This window comes from Choloepus didactylus, chromosome 17, assembly GCF_015220235.1.
Source record: "Choloepus didactylus isolate mChoDid1 chromosome 17, mChoDid1.pri, whole genome shotgun sequence".
In the NCBI taxonomy this organism is placed as follows: Eukaryota; Metazoa; Chordata; class Mammalia; order Pilosa; family Megalonychidae; genus Choloepus; species Choloepus didactylus.
In genome coordinates, this window is record NC_051323.1 from 44,206,277 (window position 1) to 44,225,840 (window position 19,564).

Consider the following 19,564-nt stretch of genomic DNA (forward strand, 5'->3'; position numbering starts at 1 on the left):
ATGGGATCCATTGACCTAAAAATTATTTTGTTGCCACTTCTAGCTTTCTTACCTCCAGCATTTCCTTATCCTTAATATGGGCCTCAGGTGCTCATCAGTAAAGCAAGCTAATAATATCTTTCCTGTCAAATAATCTCTTGATCTGTAAAAGCATTACTAAAATCATGTTGCATTTCCAGAAATTATGGGACCATGAAAGGAAGAAAACTAAAGATACTCAGCTACTTTTCCTTTCATAAAGTAGTTATTTCTTGTGTGAATTCACAAAGGAAAGGTTAAACATTTAATGCTTGTAAGAATGTAATAGCCTTATTCTTATTTTGTTCTTCATATTTTGCTAAGAAAGTCTTGGCATTTCCTTCCCCATAAAACTAAGAAAGGGCAGTTCTAGAAATTTCTAAACTCCATGTGAAAATAAAATCAGGAACAGACTAAATTGTTTTCTTTTAAGCTGTGAGCATATGATGACTTATGTTTCCCATGTTATATTTCTATCACACCTGGGGTGTGCCTCTAGTATAGCGCTTATTACTTTGTTTAATTGCTTGTTTCCATGTCTCATTCCCTACTAAATCAAGTCCATCAATGTCATACCTTTATGTTCACAGAGATTTGCAAATAGATGAATATTAACAAATTATAGTTGTTGAAGTATATGAATCATAGGTTAGCCTAGAGTTAGGTTTGAACTTAATTGTTAATTTGGTGATTGTTAAATAATGATATACTTGATACTGGGATCAGATCACCTTCTACCTGAGTATAAAGCTACTTTTGAATTACATTGTTGTCCAATTGAACGTCAATTGAACTTAAAAATATTAAAATTAGGAGGCGGGGCAAGATGGCAGACTGGTGAGCTGTATGTTTTAGTTACTCCTCCAGGAAAGTAGGTAGAAAGCCAGGAACTGCGTGGACTGGACACCACAGAGCAATCTGACTTTGGGGATACTTCATACAACACTCATGAAAACGTGGAACTGCTGAGATCAGCGAAATCTGTAAGTTTTTGCGGCCAGGGGACCCGCACCCCTCCCTGCCAGGCTCAGTCCCGTGGGAGGAGGGGCTGTCAGCTCCGGGAAGGAGAAGGGAGAACTGCAGTGGCAGCCCTTATCGGAAACTCATTCTGCTGATCCAGACTCCAACCATAGATAGACTGAGACCAGACACCAGAGAATCTGAGAGCAGCCAGCCCAGCAGAGAGGAGACAGGCATAGAAAAAAAACAACACGAAAAACTCCAAAATAAAAGCGGAGGATTTTTGGAGTTCTGGTGAACATAGAAAGGGGAAGGGCAGAGCTTAGGCCCCAGCTCAGGCCCTGAGGCGCATATGCTGATCTCTCTGCCCTGTGGACCTTTCCTTAATGGCCCTGGTTGCTTTGTCTCTTAGCATTTCAATAACCCATTAGATCTCTGAGGAGGGCCCTTTTTTAATTTTTCTTTTTTAATCCTTTTTTCTTTTTCTAAAACAATTACTCTAAGAAGCCCAATACAGAAAGCTTCAAAGACTTACTATTTGGGCAGGTCAAGTCAAGAGCAGAACTAGGAGAGCTCTGAGACAAAACGCAATAATCCAGTGGCTGAGAAAATTCACTAAACACCACAACTTCCCAAGAAAAGGGGGGTGTCCGCTCACAGCCATCATCCTGGTGGACAGGAAACACTCCTGCCCATCGCCAGCCCCATAGCCCAGAACTGCCCCAGACAACCTGGTGTGACGGAAGTGCTTCAGATAACAGGCACACACCACAAAACTGGGCGAGGACATTAGCCTTCCCTGCAACCTCAGCTGATTGTCCCAGAGTTGGGAAGGTAGAGCAGTGTGAATTAATAAAGCCCCATTCAGCCATCATTTCAGCAGACTGGGAGCCTCCCTACACAGCCCAGCAGCCCAGAACCGCCCTGGGGGGACGGCACTCACCTGTGACATAACACAGTCATCCCTCAACAGAGGACAAAGGGGTGCACGGCCTGGAAGAGGGGCCCACTTGCAAGTCTCAGGAGCCATACGCCAATACCAAGGACTTGTGGGTCAGTGGCAGAGACAAACTGTGGCAGGACTGAACTGAAGGATTAGACTATTGCAGCAGCCTTAAAACTCTAGGATCACCAGGGAGATTTCAGTGTTAGAGCCACCCTCCCCTCCCTGACTGCCCAGAAACACGCCCCATATACAGGGCAGGCAACACCAGCTACACACGCAAGCTTGGTACACCAATAGGACCCCACAAGACTCACTCCCCCACTCACCAAAAAGGCTAAGCAGGGGAGAACTGGCTTGTGGAGAACAGGTGGCTCGTGGACGCCACCTGCTGGTTAGTTAGAGAAAGTGTACTCCACAAAGCTATAGATCTGATAAATTAGAGATAAGGACTTCAATTGGTCTACAAATCCTAAAAGAACCCTATCAAGTTCAGCAAATGCCACGAGGCCAAAAACAACAGAAAATTATAAAGCATATGAAAAAACCAGACGATATGGATGACCCAAGCCCAAGCACCCAAATCAAAAGACCAGAAGAGACACAGCACCTAGAGCAGCTACTTAAAGAACTAAAAATGAACAATGAGACCATAGTACGGGAGACAAAGAAAATCAAGAAGACCCTAGAAGATCATAAAGAAGACATTGCAAGACTAAATAAAAGAATGGATGATCTTATGGAAATTAAAGAAACTGTTGACCAAATTAAAAAGATTCTGGACACTCATAGTACAAGACTAGAGGAAGTTGAACAACGAATCAGTGACCTGGAAGATGACAGAATGGAAAATGAAAGCATAAAAGAAAGTATGGGGAAAAAATTTGAAAAAATCGAAATGGACTTCAGGGATATGATAGATAATATGAAGCGTCCAAATACAAGACTCATTGGTGTTCCAGAAGGGGAAGAAAAGGGTAAAGGTCTAGGAAGAGTATTCAAAGAAATTGTTGGGGAAATCTTCCCAAATCTTCTAAACAACATAAATACACAAATTATAAATGCTCAGCGAACTCCAAATAGAATAAATCCAAATAAACCCACTCCGAGACATATACTGATCACACTGTCAAACACAGAAGAGAAGGAGCAAGTTCTGAAAGCAGCAAGAGAAAAGCAATTCACCACATACAAAGGAAACAGCATAAGACTAAGTAGTGACTACTCAGCAGCCACCATGGAGGCGAGAAGGCAGTGGCACGATATATTTAAAATTCTGAGTGAGAAAAATTTCCAGCCAAGAATACTTTATCTAGCAAAGCTCTCCTTCAAATTTGAGGGAGAGCTTAAATTTTTCACAGACAAACAAATGCTGAGAGAATATGCTAACAAGAGACCTGCCCTACTGGAGATACTAAAGGGAGCCCTACAGACAGAGAAACAAAGAAAGGACAGAGAGACTTGGAGAAAGGTTCAGTACTAAAGAGATTCGGTATGGGTACAATAAAGGATATTAATAGACAGAGGGGAAAAATAGGACAAACATAAACCAAAGGATAAGATGGCTGATTCAAGAAATGCCTTCACGGTTATAACGTTGAATATAAATGGATTAAACTCCCCAATTAAAAGATATAGATTCGCAGAATGGATCAAAAAAAATGAACCATCAATATGTTGCATACAAGAGACTCATCTTAGACACAGGGACACAAAGAAACTGAAAGTGAAAGGATGGAAAAAAATATTTCATGCAAGCTACAGCCAACAGAAAGCAGGTGTAGCAATATTAATCTCAGATAAAATAGACTTCAGATGCAGGGATGTTTTGAGAGACAAAGAAGGCCACTACATACTAATAAAAGGGGCAATTCAGCAAGAAGAAATAACAATCGTAAATGTCTGTGCACCCAATCAAGGTGCCACAAAATACATGAGAGAAACACTGGCAAAACTAAAGGAAGCAATTGATGTTTCCACAATAATTGTGGGAGACTTCAATACATCACTCTCTCCTATAGATAGATCAACCAGACAGAAGACCAATAAGGAAATTGAAAACCTAAACAATCTGATAAATGAATTAGATTTAACAGACATATACAGGACATTACATCCCAAATCACCAGGATACACATACTTTTCTAGTGCTCATGGAACTTTCTCCAGAATAGATCATATGCTGGGAAATAAAACAAGCCTCAATAAATTTAAAAAGATTGAAATTATTCAAAGCACATTCTCTGACCACAATGGAATACAATTAGAAGTCAATAACCATCAGAGACTTAGAAAATTCACAAATACCTGGAGGTTAAACAACACACTCCTAAACAATCAGTGAGTTAAAGAAGAAATAGCAAGAGAAATTGCTAAATATATAGAGATGAATGAAAATGAGAACACAACATACCAAAACCTATGGGATGCCGCAAAAGCAGTGCTGAGGGGGAAATTTATAGCACTAAACGCATATATTAAAAAGGAAGAAAGAGCCAAAATCAAAGAACTAATGGATCAACTGAAGAAGCTAGAAAATGAACAGCAAACCAATCCTAAACCAAGTAGAAGAAAAGAAATAAAAAGGATTAAAGCAGAAATAAATGACATAGAGAACAAAAAAACAATAGAGAGGATAAATATCACCAAAAGTTGGTTCTTTGAGAAGATCAACAAGCCCCTAGCTAGACTGACAAAATCAAAAAGAGAGAAGACCCATATAAACAAAATAATGAATGAAAAAGGTGACATAACTGCAGATCCTGAAGAAATTAAAAAAATTATAAGAGGATACTATGAACAACTGTATGGCAACAAACTGGATAATGTAGAGGAAATGGACAATTTCCTGGAAACATATGAACAACCTAGACTGACCAGAGAAGAAATAGAAGACCTCAACCAACCCATCACAAGCAGAGAGATCCAATCAGTCATCAAAAATCTTCCCACAAATAAATGCCCAGGGCCAGATGGCATCACAGGGGAATTCTACCAAACTTTCCAGAAAGAACTGACACCAATCTTACTCAAACTCTTTCAAAACATTGAAGAAAATGGAACATTACCTAACTCATTTTATGAAGCTAACATCAATCTAATACCAAAAGCAGGCAAAGATGCTACAAAAAAGGAAAACTACCGGCCAATCTCCCTAATGAATATAGATGCAAAAATCCTCAACAAAATACTTGGAAATCGAATCCAAAGACACATTAAAAAAATCATACACCATGACCAAGTGGGGTTCATTCCAGGCATGCAAGGATGGTTCAACATAAGAAAATCAATCAATGTATTACAACACATTAACAAGTCAAAAGGGAAAAATCAATTGATCATCTCAATAGATGCTGAAAAAGCATTTGACAAAATCCAACATCCGTTTTTGATAAAAACACTTCAAAAGGTAGGAATTGAAGGAAACTTCCTCAACATGATAAAGAGCATATATGAAAAACCCACAGCCAGCATAGTACTCAATGGTGAGAGACTGAAAGCCTTCCCTCTAAGATCAGGAACAAGACAAGGATGCCCGCTGTCACCACTGTTATTCAACATTGTGCTGGAAGTGCTAGCCAGGGCAATCCGGCAAGACAAAGAAATAAAAGGCATCCAAATTGGAAAAGAAGAAGTAAAACTGTCATTGTTTGCAGATGATATGATCTTATATCTAGAAAACCCTGAGAAATTGACGATACAGCTACTAGAGCTAATAAACAAATGTAGCAAAGTAGCGGGATACAAGGTTAATGCACATAAGTCAGTAATGTTTCTATATGCTAGAAATGAACAAACTGAAGAGACACTCAAGAAAAAGATACCATTTTCAATAGCAACTAAAAAAATCAAGTACCTAGGAATCAACTTAACCAAAGATGTACAAGACCTATACAAAGAAAACTACATAACTCTACTAAAAGAAATAGAAGGGGACCTTAAAAGATGGAAAAATATTCCATGTTCATGGATAGGAAGACTAAATGTCATTAAGATGTCAATTCTACCCAAACTCATCTACAGATTCAATGCAATCCCAGTCAAAATTCCAACAACCTACTTTGCAGACTTGGAAAAGCTAGTTATCAAATTTATTTGGAAAGGGAAGATGCCTCGAATTGCTAAAGACACTCTAAAAAAGAAAAACGAAGTGGGAGGACTTACACTCCCTGACTTTGAAGCTTATTATAAAGGCACAGTTGCCAAAACAGCATGGTACTGGCACAAAGATAGACATATAGATCAATGGAATCGAATTGAGAATTCGGAGATAGACCCTCAGATCTATGGCCGACTGATCTTTGATAAGGCCCCCAAAGTCACTGAACTGAGTCATAATGGTCTTTTCAACAAATGGGGCTGGGAGAGTTGGATATCCATATCCAAAAGAATGAAAGAGGACCCCTACCTCACCCCCTACACAAAAATTAACTCAAAATGGACCAAAGATCTCAATATAAAAGAAAGTACCATAAAACTCCTAGAAGATAATGTAGGAAAACATCTTCAAGACCTTGTATTAGGCGGCCACTTCCTAGACTTTACACCCAAAGCACAAGCAACAAAAGAGAAAATAGATAAATGGGAACTCCTCAGGCTTAGAAGTTTCTGCACCTGAAAGGAATTTGTCAAAAAGGTAAAGAGGCAGCCAACTCAATGGGAAAAAATTTTTGGAAACCATGTATCTGACAAAAGACTGATATCTTGCATATATAATGAGATCCTACAACTCAATGACAGTAGTACAGTTGGCACAATTATAAAATGGGCAAAAGATATGAAAAGACAGTTCTCTGAAGAGGAAATACAAATGGCCAAGAAACACATGAAAAAATGTTCAGCTTCACTAGCTATTAGAGAGATGCAAATTAAGACCACAATGAGATACCATCTAACACCGGTTAGAATGGCTGCCATTAAACAAACAGGAAACTACAAATGCTGGAGAGGATGTGGAGAAATTGGAACTCTTATTCATTGTGGGACTGTATAGTGGTTCAGCCACTCTGGAAGTCAGTCTGGCAGTTCCTTAGAAAACTAGATATAGAGTTACCATTCGATCCAGCGATTGCACTTCTCGGTATATACCCGGAAGATCGGAAAGCAGTGACACGAACAGATATCTGCACGCCAATGTTCATAGCAGCATTATTCACAATTGCCAAGAGATGGAAACAACCCAAATGTCCTTCAACAGATGAGTGGATAAATAAAATGTGGTATATACACACGATGGAATACTACGCGGCAGTAAGAAGGAACAATCTCGTGAAACATATGACAACATGGTTGAACCTTGAAGACATAATGCTGAGCGAAATAAGCCAGGCACAAAAAGAGAAATATTATATGCTACCACTAATGTGAACTTTGAAAAATGTAAAACAAATGGTTTATAATGTAGAATGTAGGGGAACTAGCAATAGAGAGCAATTAAGGAAGGGGGAACAATAATCCAAGAAGAACAGATAAGCTATTTAACGTTCTGGGGATGCCCAGGAATGACTATGGTCTGTTAATTTCTGATGGATATAGTAGGAGCAAGTTCACAGAAATGTTGCTATATTAGGTAACTTTCTTGGGGTAAAGTAGGAACATGTTGGAAGTTAAGCAGTTATCTTAGGTTAGTTGTCTTTTTCTTACTCCCTTGTTATGGTCTCTTTGAAATGTTCTTTTATTGTATGTTTGTTTTCTTTTTAACTTTTTTTTTCATACAGTTGATTTAAAAAAGAAGGGAAAGTTAGAAAAAAAAAAAAAAGAAAGAAAAACAAGGAAAAAAAAGATGTAGTGCCCCCTTGAGGAGCCTGTGGAGAATGCAGGGGTATTCGTCTACCCCACCTCCATGGTTGCTAACATGACCACAGACATAGGGGACTGGTGGTTTGATGGGTTGAGCCCTCTACCACAGGTTTTACCATTGGGAAGACGGTTGCTGCAAAGGAGAGGCTAGGCCTCCCTATGGTTGTGCCTAAGAGCCTCCTCCCGAATGCCTCTTTGTTGCTCAGATGTGGCCCTCTCTCTCTGGCTAAGCCAACTTGAAAGGTGAAATCACTGCCCTCCCCCCTACGTGGGATCAGACACCCAGGGGAGTGAATCTCCCTGGCAACGTGGAATATGACTACCGGGGAGGAATGTAGACCCGGCATCGTGGGACGGAGAACATCTTCTTGACCAAAAGGGGGATGTGAAAGGAAATGAAATAAGCTTCAGTGGCAGAGAGATTCCAAAAGGAGCCGAGAGGTCACTCTGGTGGGCACTCTTACGCACACTTTAGACAACCCTTTTTAGGTTCTAAAGAATTGGGGTAGCTGGTGGTGGATACCCGAAACTATCAAACTACAACCCAGAACCCATAAATCTCGAAGACAGTTGTATAAAAATGTAGCTTATGAGGGGTGACAATGGGATTGGGAAAGCCATAAGGACCACACTCCACTTTGTCTAGTTTATGGATGGATGAGTAGAAAAATAGGGGAAGGAAACAAACAGACAAAGGTACCCAGTGTTCTTTTTTACTTCAATTGCTCTTTTTCACTCTAATTATTATTCTTGTTATTTTTGTGTGTGTGCTAATGAAGGTGTCAGGGATTGATTTAGGTGATGAATGTAGAACTATGTAATGGTACTGTAAACAATCGAAAGTACGATTTGTTTTGTATGACTGCGTGGTATGTGAATATATCTCAATAAAATGAAGATTAAAAAAAATTAAATAAGATTACTATTTAAAAATTATGTTTTCTTTGGGAAAATATAAAATAATGATTGTATTTATTTTATGAATCCTGTCACTTTGGAATATTGAAAATGCAAAAATGGAGGTTAAAATATGAGACTAGAAGAGTTTTTAAATGTCCTAGTTTTTGGGGGGGAGGGCTGTTCTACACTCACCTTTCCCTGAAAGCAATGAGAGAATGTATCTTGGGCCAAAGTGATTTGTAACACAAAGAGTGAAAATTTAAGCTCAGCTATTCCAGAAAGATGTTAAACCTTGAATGAGTTAGCTGTCATATGGAGATCTTTTATTTTGATCATGCTGAAGTTAGAAATTCTTGTCAATTGTGGGACCCACAGACAACATTTTTTAATATGTAGTTTTGTTTTAATCATCAACAGATAATCAACTTTCCATTATATGGCTGTTTCTCAGGAATTGCTTGGCACATCTACCATGAAACATCAGTATTGCACTATATGTAAATAATTATACGAATTTACACTTTCTGATTACTTATTCCTACTGTGATATATTTTCAGAGTAGTAATATTCTCTTAATTATCTCCTACCCAAATCACTCACTGGAAATGGAAATCCATACATTTAGTGTTTGTTGGGCATCTCCACTTGAATGTCCCACAGATGCCTCAAACTCAGAATCCAAACCTGAACTCATCTTTTTTCTTCCTCTTCCCTCTCTCATCCTTTACTGGTTCCTGTCTTACTACATGGCACCAGTAACCATTGGGTTACCCAAATCAGTGTTGTTCCTGGCTCCGATCTCTTTTCTACCCCTACCCATATCCAGTCAGTCACAAGTTTTATGAATTTACCTTGTGAATATATGTCAAACCTATTCAATTCTTCATTTCTATTACCATAGTTAAAGACATCTTCATCTCTCAATTACATTACTGCCATGCCGTGTGTGAACACCTACAGGTCTCACACACACTGTTCCTTCTATTTGCCTGACTCCCAGTTGTCATTCAGTTCTCAGCTTGGACTTTATTCAAGAAACCTTCACTCATACCGTAATACCATCTAAAATTGAATTGTATATTCTTGTGTGTTTCCATAGTGCTTTTTGCTTATCCTTATTTCAGCATATGTGACACAATGTATTATTATTATTATTGCCCTTATGTAGTTGTTGATATCTCTGTTAAGTTCTCAGAGGACAAGTACAGCGTTTTGTTTGGTTGATCTGTGTTTCACTGGTACCTAACATAGTGGCTGGCATAGTCATTAATTCATTCTTCATTCATTCAGCAATATTTGATGAGCACAGTTTAAGCTAGGCAGTTTAGAATAGTTAGAGCTAAATTTCTTCTGTTGAAGTGAAGCCTCATATGAGTTTTCAGTAGTCTTTATACTATCAGATGTAGCTTCTGTGGACTGTTACTGTTTGAAGTAGTCAGAGTATATATTGTGTGTGTGTGTGTGTATTTTTTTTTTGACCAGTCTTAAGTAATCCCTGTAGTTTGTGTTGTAGTAAAAATTCAGCAGAAGTATATATGTATGTGTGTTTGCATAATAACTGAATGCATTAATGGGACTATTATGTAAAAGTATCCTAATTTTTTTAAGTTTATAACTATACATAAGCTATAATTAGTCAGAAACAACTATCTGATTACAACAATTCAAGTTTTTTAAAAATCAGTTTTTTTATATTGATTTTACTTACAAATTTTGCCTTGATTTCAGTTTACTCGTGATTCTTTTTAAATAGTTGGAGGAAAGCTGTGGTAGTTCCCCAACTGTGTTAGAAACAGTTGTTAAGTATGGTTCTTTATACAGTGAGACTGGGAACTGTTTCTAAACACACAGTTGTTAGTAGCACAGATTCACCTAAGTTTCCAGTCTCATCTGTGGCTATGGGTAAGTAACATGGAATATGTATAGTATTTGTGGGGACAAAACTTTAAATACCATGAACTTCAGGTTAGCCTATAACCTGAAGTGTGTAGAATTTAAACCCCAGCTGATCAATTATAAAGGTAGTTAAAAGTTGAGGAATACTACTGTCCTCAGAATGGATAGGCCTAAGTCTCTTCCTTTGTTGAAATGAGTCAAAACATAAAATTTCAGTGGTATTTAATACCCTGAATTTCAAAGATCATTTTTTAAAGAAACATGTTTGTTGTTCAGAAGATTTTACTTATCCCTGTGGTTCCTATTAATAGTAAAGATTCTAATATAGAGAATTCTATAGCAAAATCTAGAAATTATAAAATAAATGCATATTATATATGTATGTTTATATAGCACACTTTAAAATGTATATTAACTTTTTTATCCTTTAAGAGGACCAACAGTTTAATGAAAGATATATTAATATATTAATATAGTCTGCACTGTCCAGTAGAGTAGCCACTACCACATATGACTATTGAATACTTAAAATACAGCTAGTCTAAATTGAGATGTGCTATAAGTATTAAAAATACACCCTGGATTTTGAAGATTTAAGATGAAAAAATATATATATTTTATATAAAAATAAAATATATCTTTAATGGTTTTATGTTGTGTCAAATGATAAATATATTGAGTTAAATAAAGTGTATTAAGTTCAGTGTCTACTAATGCAGCTACTGGAAAACTTGGATCACGTATATTTCTATTGGACATCTCTGGTCTAAAACATTTTTTCTAATTAAAAATTAAGTTTTCTGTAAATTATGGTTTAAATCAGATGTTTTCAGTATAACAAGGACTGCTTTCCAATTTCTAGTAACACAGTCATCATTTCCTTTTAACATTTCATCAAGAAATACCTTTATTGTCCATACATCTACCAAGAGTAGTCTCTTCAGAGCAATCTAGGGTTTTCTGTCAAGGACATCACAATTCTTCTGGTCCTTACCCATTATCCAGTTCCAAAGCTGTTTCCACATTTTTAGGTATTTGTCATAGCAGCACCCATTTCTGGTTACAAAACCTGCTTTAGTTTCTCTGCTGCTAAAACAAGTATCATACAACAGGTTGGCTTAACAACAGGGATTTACTGGTTCATGGTTTCAGAGGCTAGGCTTTCTTCCTCCTGGTTTGTTGTCTTCTGGCTGGCCAGTAATCTTTGTGCCTCCTTGGCTTTTCTCTCGCATGGCAGCATCTTCTCCTTTGTCTTCCTTCTGTTGATTTCCAGCTTCTAGATGCTCCCATGCTAATCGTTTCTCTGTGTCCAATTTTTTTTTTTGAAGTCCTTATAAGGACTTAAGCCATATTGGATTAAGTCCCACCCTCATTCAATTTGGGGACACCTTAACTAATAAAAGCTTTAAAAGTCCTGTTTATAAATGATTCACACTACAGGACCAGGGTTTGGGACCTTAACATCCCTTTTGTTGGGGACATGATTCAATCTCCAACAAACATCTAGATCAGTAAGGAAATGGAAGGCTCAACTGATACTTATTATAAACCATTTAGGCCAAGCAAACATGTATAGAACACTTAACTCAACAGCAGCAGACTACACATTCTTCTCTAGTGCACATGGGTCATTCTCTAGGATAGACCACATTCTAGGTCACAAAACAAGTCTCAATAATTTAAACATGTTGAAATCATGATGTATCTTCTTCATCCACAATTAAATGAAGGTAGAAATCAATAATAGAGGGAGAAGAGCTAAACTCACATATGCATGAACATTAAACAAGTACTCTTAGACAACCAATGTTTCAAAGAAGAAATCACTAGGGAAATTAGGAAATAATCTTGAGGTGACTGAAAACAAAATCACAGTATACCAAAACTTACGGGATTCAGCAACAGCAGTGCTGATAGGGAAATTTATAGCTCTAAGTGCTTATATTAAAAAAGAAGGAAGACCGCAAATCAGAGACCTGACCTCACAAGTAGAGGAACTAGGGAAAGAAGAGTAAACTAAACCTAAAGCAAGCAGAAGGAAGAAAATAAAGAATAGAGTGGAGATAAATGAAATAGAGTATATAAAAACAATAGAGAACCAATGAAACCACAAGTGGGTTCATTAAAAAGATAATGAAACAACAAACTTTTAGCTAAACTGACAAAGAAAAAGAGGGAAAACATGTAACTAAAATCAGAAATGGAAGGAGGGACATCACTTTGGATCCCACAGAAATAGCAAGTGTTATAAGAGGATACTAGGAACAACTACACACCAACAAATATGATAACCTAGATAAAATGGACAAATTCCTAGAACATGCAAACCACCTACTCTAACTCTAGAAGAACAGAAGATCTCAAAAGAACAGTAACAAGTAAAGAGATTGAATTAGTAATTGAAAACCTCCCCCAAAAGAGAAGACCACAACTTAGATGGCTTCACTGGGTAACTTTACCAAACATTCCAATGCTGTTCAGACTTGTCCAAAAAATTTAAGAGGAGGGAATACTTCCTAACTGATTCTTTGAGGCCAGCATCACCCTAATACCAAACTCAGATAAAAATACCACAAGAGAAGAAAATTACAGACCAATATCCCTTATGAATATAGATGCAAAAATCTCAACAAAATACTAGCAAACCAAATCCAACAGCACATTAAAAAAATTAATCCATATCTTCGGTTCACTCAGATTAAAAGCCTTACAATGAGCCTCCCCCCCCCCCCCCCACCGGTGGAACACCTCTCTGACCTAGTTTTGTACAACTCCCTCTCTCTTTAAATTAGCCACTCCAGACACAGGGTCCCTTACTGTTCTCCACAGTCCTACCTGGGTTTTGCTTCTGCTGATCTTTGTGCTTGGGATGCTCTTCCCCCATATATCCTAACTGCAGGTCTTTTCTTGCATGACACCTTTAAAATGAGGTCTCTTTTGACCATCCTTATTTAATAGGGTAACATGCCCCTTACCCAAACTCCTGATCCCCTTTTCCCTCCCCGTTTTCTTCTTTTTTTCCATAGCCCTTAATACCTTCTAACAAACCTGTTAATTTACCCACTTATTGTGTCCATTGTCGGCTTTCTTCTGACACTTCTCTCCCCACTCTCCCCCCACAACTTGCATGTGAGCCCTTCAAGGGTGTTTTGTTCACAGATGCCTAAACCCTGTCAGGCACAGGATAGGCACTCAATAAACAGTTGAGGGATGGACAAATTCTCAAAAAAAAAATTAATCCCCATGATATAGTGGAATTTATGCCAGGTATGCATAGGTGGTTCAACGTAAGAAAATTAATGTAATACAATACATTAATAAAACAAAGAAAAAAACACATGATCTCAATTGATGCAGAAAAGGCATTTGAGAAAATGCAGTAACACTTCTTGATAAAAACACCCCTAAAAACTAGGAATAAAAGAAAACTTTCTCATCATGATAAAAAAAATATGAAAACCCCATAGCTAACGTAATACTCAGTGGTGAAAGAATGAAAGCTTTCCCTCTAAGATCTGGAACAAGACAAGGATGTATACTGTCACCATTGTTATTCAATACTGTACTAGAAGTTCTAGCCAGAGCAGTTAGGCAAAAAAAAAAAAAAAAAAAGAAGAGGAGGAAGAAGTATAAGGCATCCAAATTGGTAAGGAAGAAGTAGAATTTTCACTATTTGCAGATGACATCCTATATAATGGAAATCCTGAAATATCTACAACAAAGCTACAATAGCTAATAAATGATGAATTCAGCAAAATGGTGGGGTACAAGATCAACATGCAGAAATCAGTAGTGTTTCTTTGCACATCACAAACAATCTGAAGAGGAAATTTTTAAAAATTCCAATGAAAGTAATAACCAGAAGAATCAAATGGATAAATAAATTTAACCAAGGATGTAAAGTGCTTATGTATGGAAACTACCAAGTATTGCTGAAGGAAATCAAAGAAGACCTAAATTAATGGAAAGACATTTTCATGTTCATGGATTAAGATGTCAGTTCTACCCAGCATGATTTACAGATTCAATGCAGTTCCAGTCAAAATTCTAACAGCCTTCTTTACATAAATGGAAAAGCCACTCATCAAATTTATATGGAAGGGTAAGGGCCCCAAATAGCAAAAATGATCTTGAAAACAAGAACAAAATTGGAGGATGCACACTTCCCAATTTTAAACTTATTACAAAGCTGCACTAATCAGAACAGTGTGGGTACTTGCACAAGGTCAGACATAGACCAGTGGAATCAAATTGAGAGTTCAGAAATAAACCAACATATTTGTGGCCAGTCGATTTTTAAAAAGGGAGCCAAGTCCACTCAATGGGGAAAAAGTAGTCTAGTCAACAAATGTTGCTGGTAAATATATCCCTATGCAAAAGAATGAATGTGGATCCCTACCTTACACCGTATACAAAAATTACCTCAGAATGGATCAAAGACCTAAAAATAAGAACCAAAACCATAAAACTCCCCGAAGAAAACAGGGAAGCATTTTTAGGATCTTATTTAGCAATGGTTTCTTAGACTTTACATCAAAAGCGCAAGCAACAAAAGAAAAAATAGGTAAATGGGACTTCATCAAAATTTAAAAACTTCCATACATCAAAGAGCTTTATCATGGTCACATAGATATTTGGTTTAATATCCAGAATATGTAAAGAAATCCTACAACTCTCAACAATGAAAAGACAAATGACCAACTTTAAAAATGGGCAGAAGACTTGAATATACATTTGTTCAAAGAAGAGTTAAGTAATGGATTACCGTATGACCCAGCAGTCTTGCTTCTTAGGTTCCAAAGAATTGAAAGCAGGGATTCAAAACAGATATTTGTTCACTGGTGTTCATAGTATCATTATTCACAGATGCCAATGATGGAAGCTACCCAAGTGTCCATAAACAAATGAATGAGTAAACAAAATACAAAATATGTATACAATAAAATAGTATTAAACTGTAAAAAAGAATGAAGTTCTGACCCATGCAGCATCATGATTGAAGATGTTGAGTGAAACAAGCCAAACCCAAAAGGACAAATATGTGAAATAATGAATATTTGCAAATTCATAGAGTCAGAAACTAGAATACAGATTGTCAAGGGTCCGGGGTAGGGAATGGATAGTTAATGCTTAATTGGTACAGTTTCTTTGGGGTAATGGATGGTGGTGATGACAGCACAGCATTGTGAATGTAACCCATACCAGTGAATTGTATATTGGAAAATGGGAAATTTTAGGTTGTGTTTATGTTTAACAGAATAAAAAATTTTTTAAACCATAGGATTGTACAACACAGTGAACTCTAATGTAAACTATGAACCACAGATAATAATTTTTAATAATAATATTTTTCATCAGTTGTAACAAAATACCCCAGGAATTCAAAGTGCTAACAATATGAAAACTGTGTCTGTAATGGCAGATATATGGGAACTGTACTCTGCTGAATTTTTCTGTAAATGTACAACTTCTCTCATTTAAAAAATATAAAAATAGGAAATAGTTAAATGACACAATTACCATTCTTTGATATTTTGGACACTCTAACATGTAAGACATTTCAGACACATGTGAGACATTTATACAAATAGGCCCACATATTAGACTGCAAAGGGAAGGCTCCACAAATACTCAAGCAAGATACCACACCAGCTACATTTTCTGACTATAGTGTGGTACATAGGTAACCTTTACTTGACTTTACAAGTTTTTTTTGAAAGTGATATTAATAAGAATACATTTGAATAAAATAATAGATAAAACATTTACTGAACACAATATAAGCCAGGCACACTGTTGTTTTCGATGTTACTTTACTTAGTCAGTCCTTTAAATTATAAGATGCTATTATCATCTTTAATAGATAAAAAAAAATTTATCCTTAAAAATGTTAATTAATTTACCCATGTTCTGTTGATTGGGAAATTCTTTTAAATGTTACACTTACTAAAGCCCCCCGTTTTATACCTTTGTTATTGTAAAATATAGCCAGAGAAAACTATATAAACAGTGGATTATTTTTAAGGTATTACCCTTGTAGTACCAGTAAGTTAAGAAATAGAACTTTGCCAGCCATTGAAGAAGCCTTTTATGTGCCCCATTTCAAGTCCCTTCCCATTTGGAAGTGTTTTTGTTTTGTTTTGTTTTGTTTTTTTAATTCAGTTTTACTGAAATATATTCGCACACCATACAGTTATCCATGGTATACAATCAACTGTCCACAGTATGATAACATAGTTATCCATTCATCACCACAGTCTATCTCTGAACATTTTCCTTACATCAGAAAGATCCAGAACAAGAATAAAAAATAAAAGCGAAAAAAGAACACCCAAATCATCCCCCCATCCCACCCCACCTGTCCTTTAGTTTTTATCCCCATTTCTCTACTCATCCATACACTAGATAAAGGGGGTGTGATCCACAAGGTCCTCACAATCACACTGTCACCCCTTGTAATCTTCATTATTATATAATTGTCTTCGGGAGCCAGACTACTGGGTTGGAGTGTGGTAGTTTCAGGTATTTACTTCTAGCTATTCCAATACATTAAAACCTAAGAGGTATTATCTATAGTGCATAAGAATGTCCACCAGAGTGACCTCTCGACTCCATTTGAAATCTCTCAGCCACTGAAACTATTTCGTCTCATTTTGCATCCCCCTTCTGGTCAAGAAGATACTCTCAGTCCCACGATGCCAGGTCCACATTCATCCCTGGGAGTCATATCCTGCGTTGCCAGGGAGATTTACAACCCTGGGAGTCGGGTCCCACGCAGCAGGGAGGGCAGCGAGCCCACCCGTCGAGATGGCTCAGTCAGAGAGAGAGAGGGCCACATCTGAGCAACAAAGAGGCACTCGGGGAGACTCTTAGGCACAACTAATGCAAGTTTAGACTCTCCTTTGCGGTAACGAGCTTCATAAGGGCAAGTCCCATGATCGAGGACTCAGCACATCAAGCCACCAGTCCCAGTGTTTGTGACAACATCAACACCAGTCCAGGTGAGGATGTCCAACACATCCACACCTTCCCCCAGATCCTCGGGGCTGGGGAGGGGGAGGCTGTAAATATATTTTTATTATCTGCCCAAATTACTCTGGGATGTGTCACTATTTCACTCCAGCCTATATTAACCTACCATATCTCACTTCCTATTCAAAGTTCCATGCAATTGTGGTGTTTGAACAAATCGACTGTAGAGTTGTACTGTTTAGAAAATTTAGATCCTGTACCAAAAAGATCTCTCTTCCCTTGGTCTCACACAGAAGTTGAAGTTTTAAAACACAATCAGTTTCAACCTTTACCCTTGCCCTGGTCTTAACCAGGCCTGCTTCATTCATATCACTAATTGAAGTCTGGGCTCTTTTTCAAATTTTTTTTTTTTTTGACAGTGGCTGTATGCACTAATACTGACGTTCATATCTGCCGAGCTCTAGCTCTGAGTTTCAGGTGTCTCAGAGATATGCATTGTTCCAGAGACCGATCAGGTTATACGCTAGGGGATCAGCATCTCAAAGTTTAGAGATAGGCATTACAATTCAGGGTGGAAGTGTTTTTTTGATAATCATGTTTGTTTTGTATTTATAATTTAATATGAAAGTAGACATTCTCCCCCCCCGCCCCGCCCCGCCCCACACATTAGGGTAGCCTATTTGTTATCTCTACCTGTAAAATACTTTTTTACATTTAGAGACCCCACCCACAGATACAAGCCAGGAAACTCTGAGACAGAATTGGAAGGCATGAATTCAGACTTCCATCAGTGTCCTTCACGTCTTTTCCACCAAGGGCTGTCAAGGGTTTTCTTCCCCTCCTGACCATAAGTAATAAAGATCAGTCCTTTATTATCCATCATAGGATTCCAGAAGCACCAGCCTAATGGCAGAAGGGAGAGTCCTTCATGAGAGATGTTCCCACAGATCCTTGCTGCCAATGCTGAGGTCTCCAAAGTCTATCTGCAGGTTAGGGAAGGCCCCCTAGGGCTTCCTCCATCAGGGGCTGGCGCCGGAAGTCACAGCATCTTGAGGCCTTGGCCCTGATGGTGGAAGTCCTGGCTCTCCACATTCTGGACCGTCTTCATCAACCACTGCCTTGCTTTGGGTGTTGCAACTGAGGTGACACCTGTCTGGCCAGTGGCCATGAACCACCCCTACAACTGAATGAGGGTACAGCTGTGCACCTCAAGGCAGTGGAGATTAGCATCCCAGTGGCTGAAGATGAGTTCCTCCTGTCTTCTTCCATGTGAAATACCAATGGAGCATTCAAGTTTTCAGGCATGGTCCACCATGGATTCTCCCTCCTTGCCATTTTTGTACACTGCTTCCACCTGAATCAGAATAGGGGCCAATTTAAGCCCCACACCCAGGGCAATCTAAAAGGAACTTGGAAAGAGAGAGGAGAGGCCCATACCTGTGTTAAATATAGACAGTTAACCCCACCTCTTACACCACCTTAGAGGGAAGCACTTATTCCCTGTGGCACCTGTCAAGAAAATCCAATAATTGTCAACATTCTTAAACAATATACTTAGTTTAACTTTTTCCCTGCTGTTTTTCCTATGTAATTTATTAGTTAAAGAAACTGGTAGTTTGACCTACCAATATGTTTCCTACATGTTTGATCTGATTCAGATTTGATGTTTTTTGGCAGACTTCATAGGTAGTGGTGATTACGATTTATGTGTTGTGATGTTAGGAACTATGGATACTCAATGCCAATCCAGCAATTCATTACAGATGGCAAAATTATGATTCTCTAATTTTACTGTTTCTTCTTTTTAAAAATATAATGAACTTGTGGATTTAGATACAGTTTCTTTCAGTCCATTACAGATATCCTTACTGATGCTCAAATTGTCCCATATTTGGCCAGTGGGAGCCTCTTCAAGTTGGCTCCTTGCCCTTATGGAATTTATATTTTAGTGAATATATGACTATATAAAGCATATGTGTGTATATCCTTTAACACATACAGTTATTTGCATGGTAAACCCATTGTTCTATATATTTTTATATTTTCCATTTACTGTATGTTGGAAGATAGCTCCA

The 19,564-nt window shown here is 37.8% G+C and overlaps 1 protein-coding gene across 1 annotated transcript in view; it reads left to right on the forward strand.

The window, feature by feature from the left end:
- Positions 1 to 19,564, forward strand: part of FBXO11 (F-box protein 11) — a 100,055-nt gene that overhangs the window by 49,767 nt on the left and 30,724 nt on the right. The window lies entirely within an intron of this gene.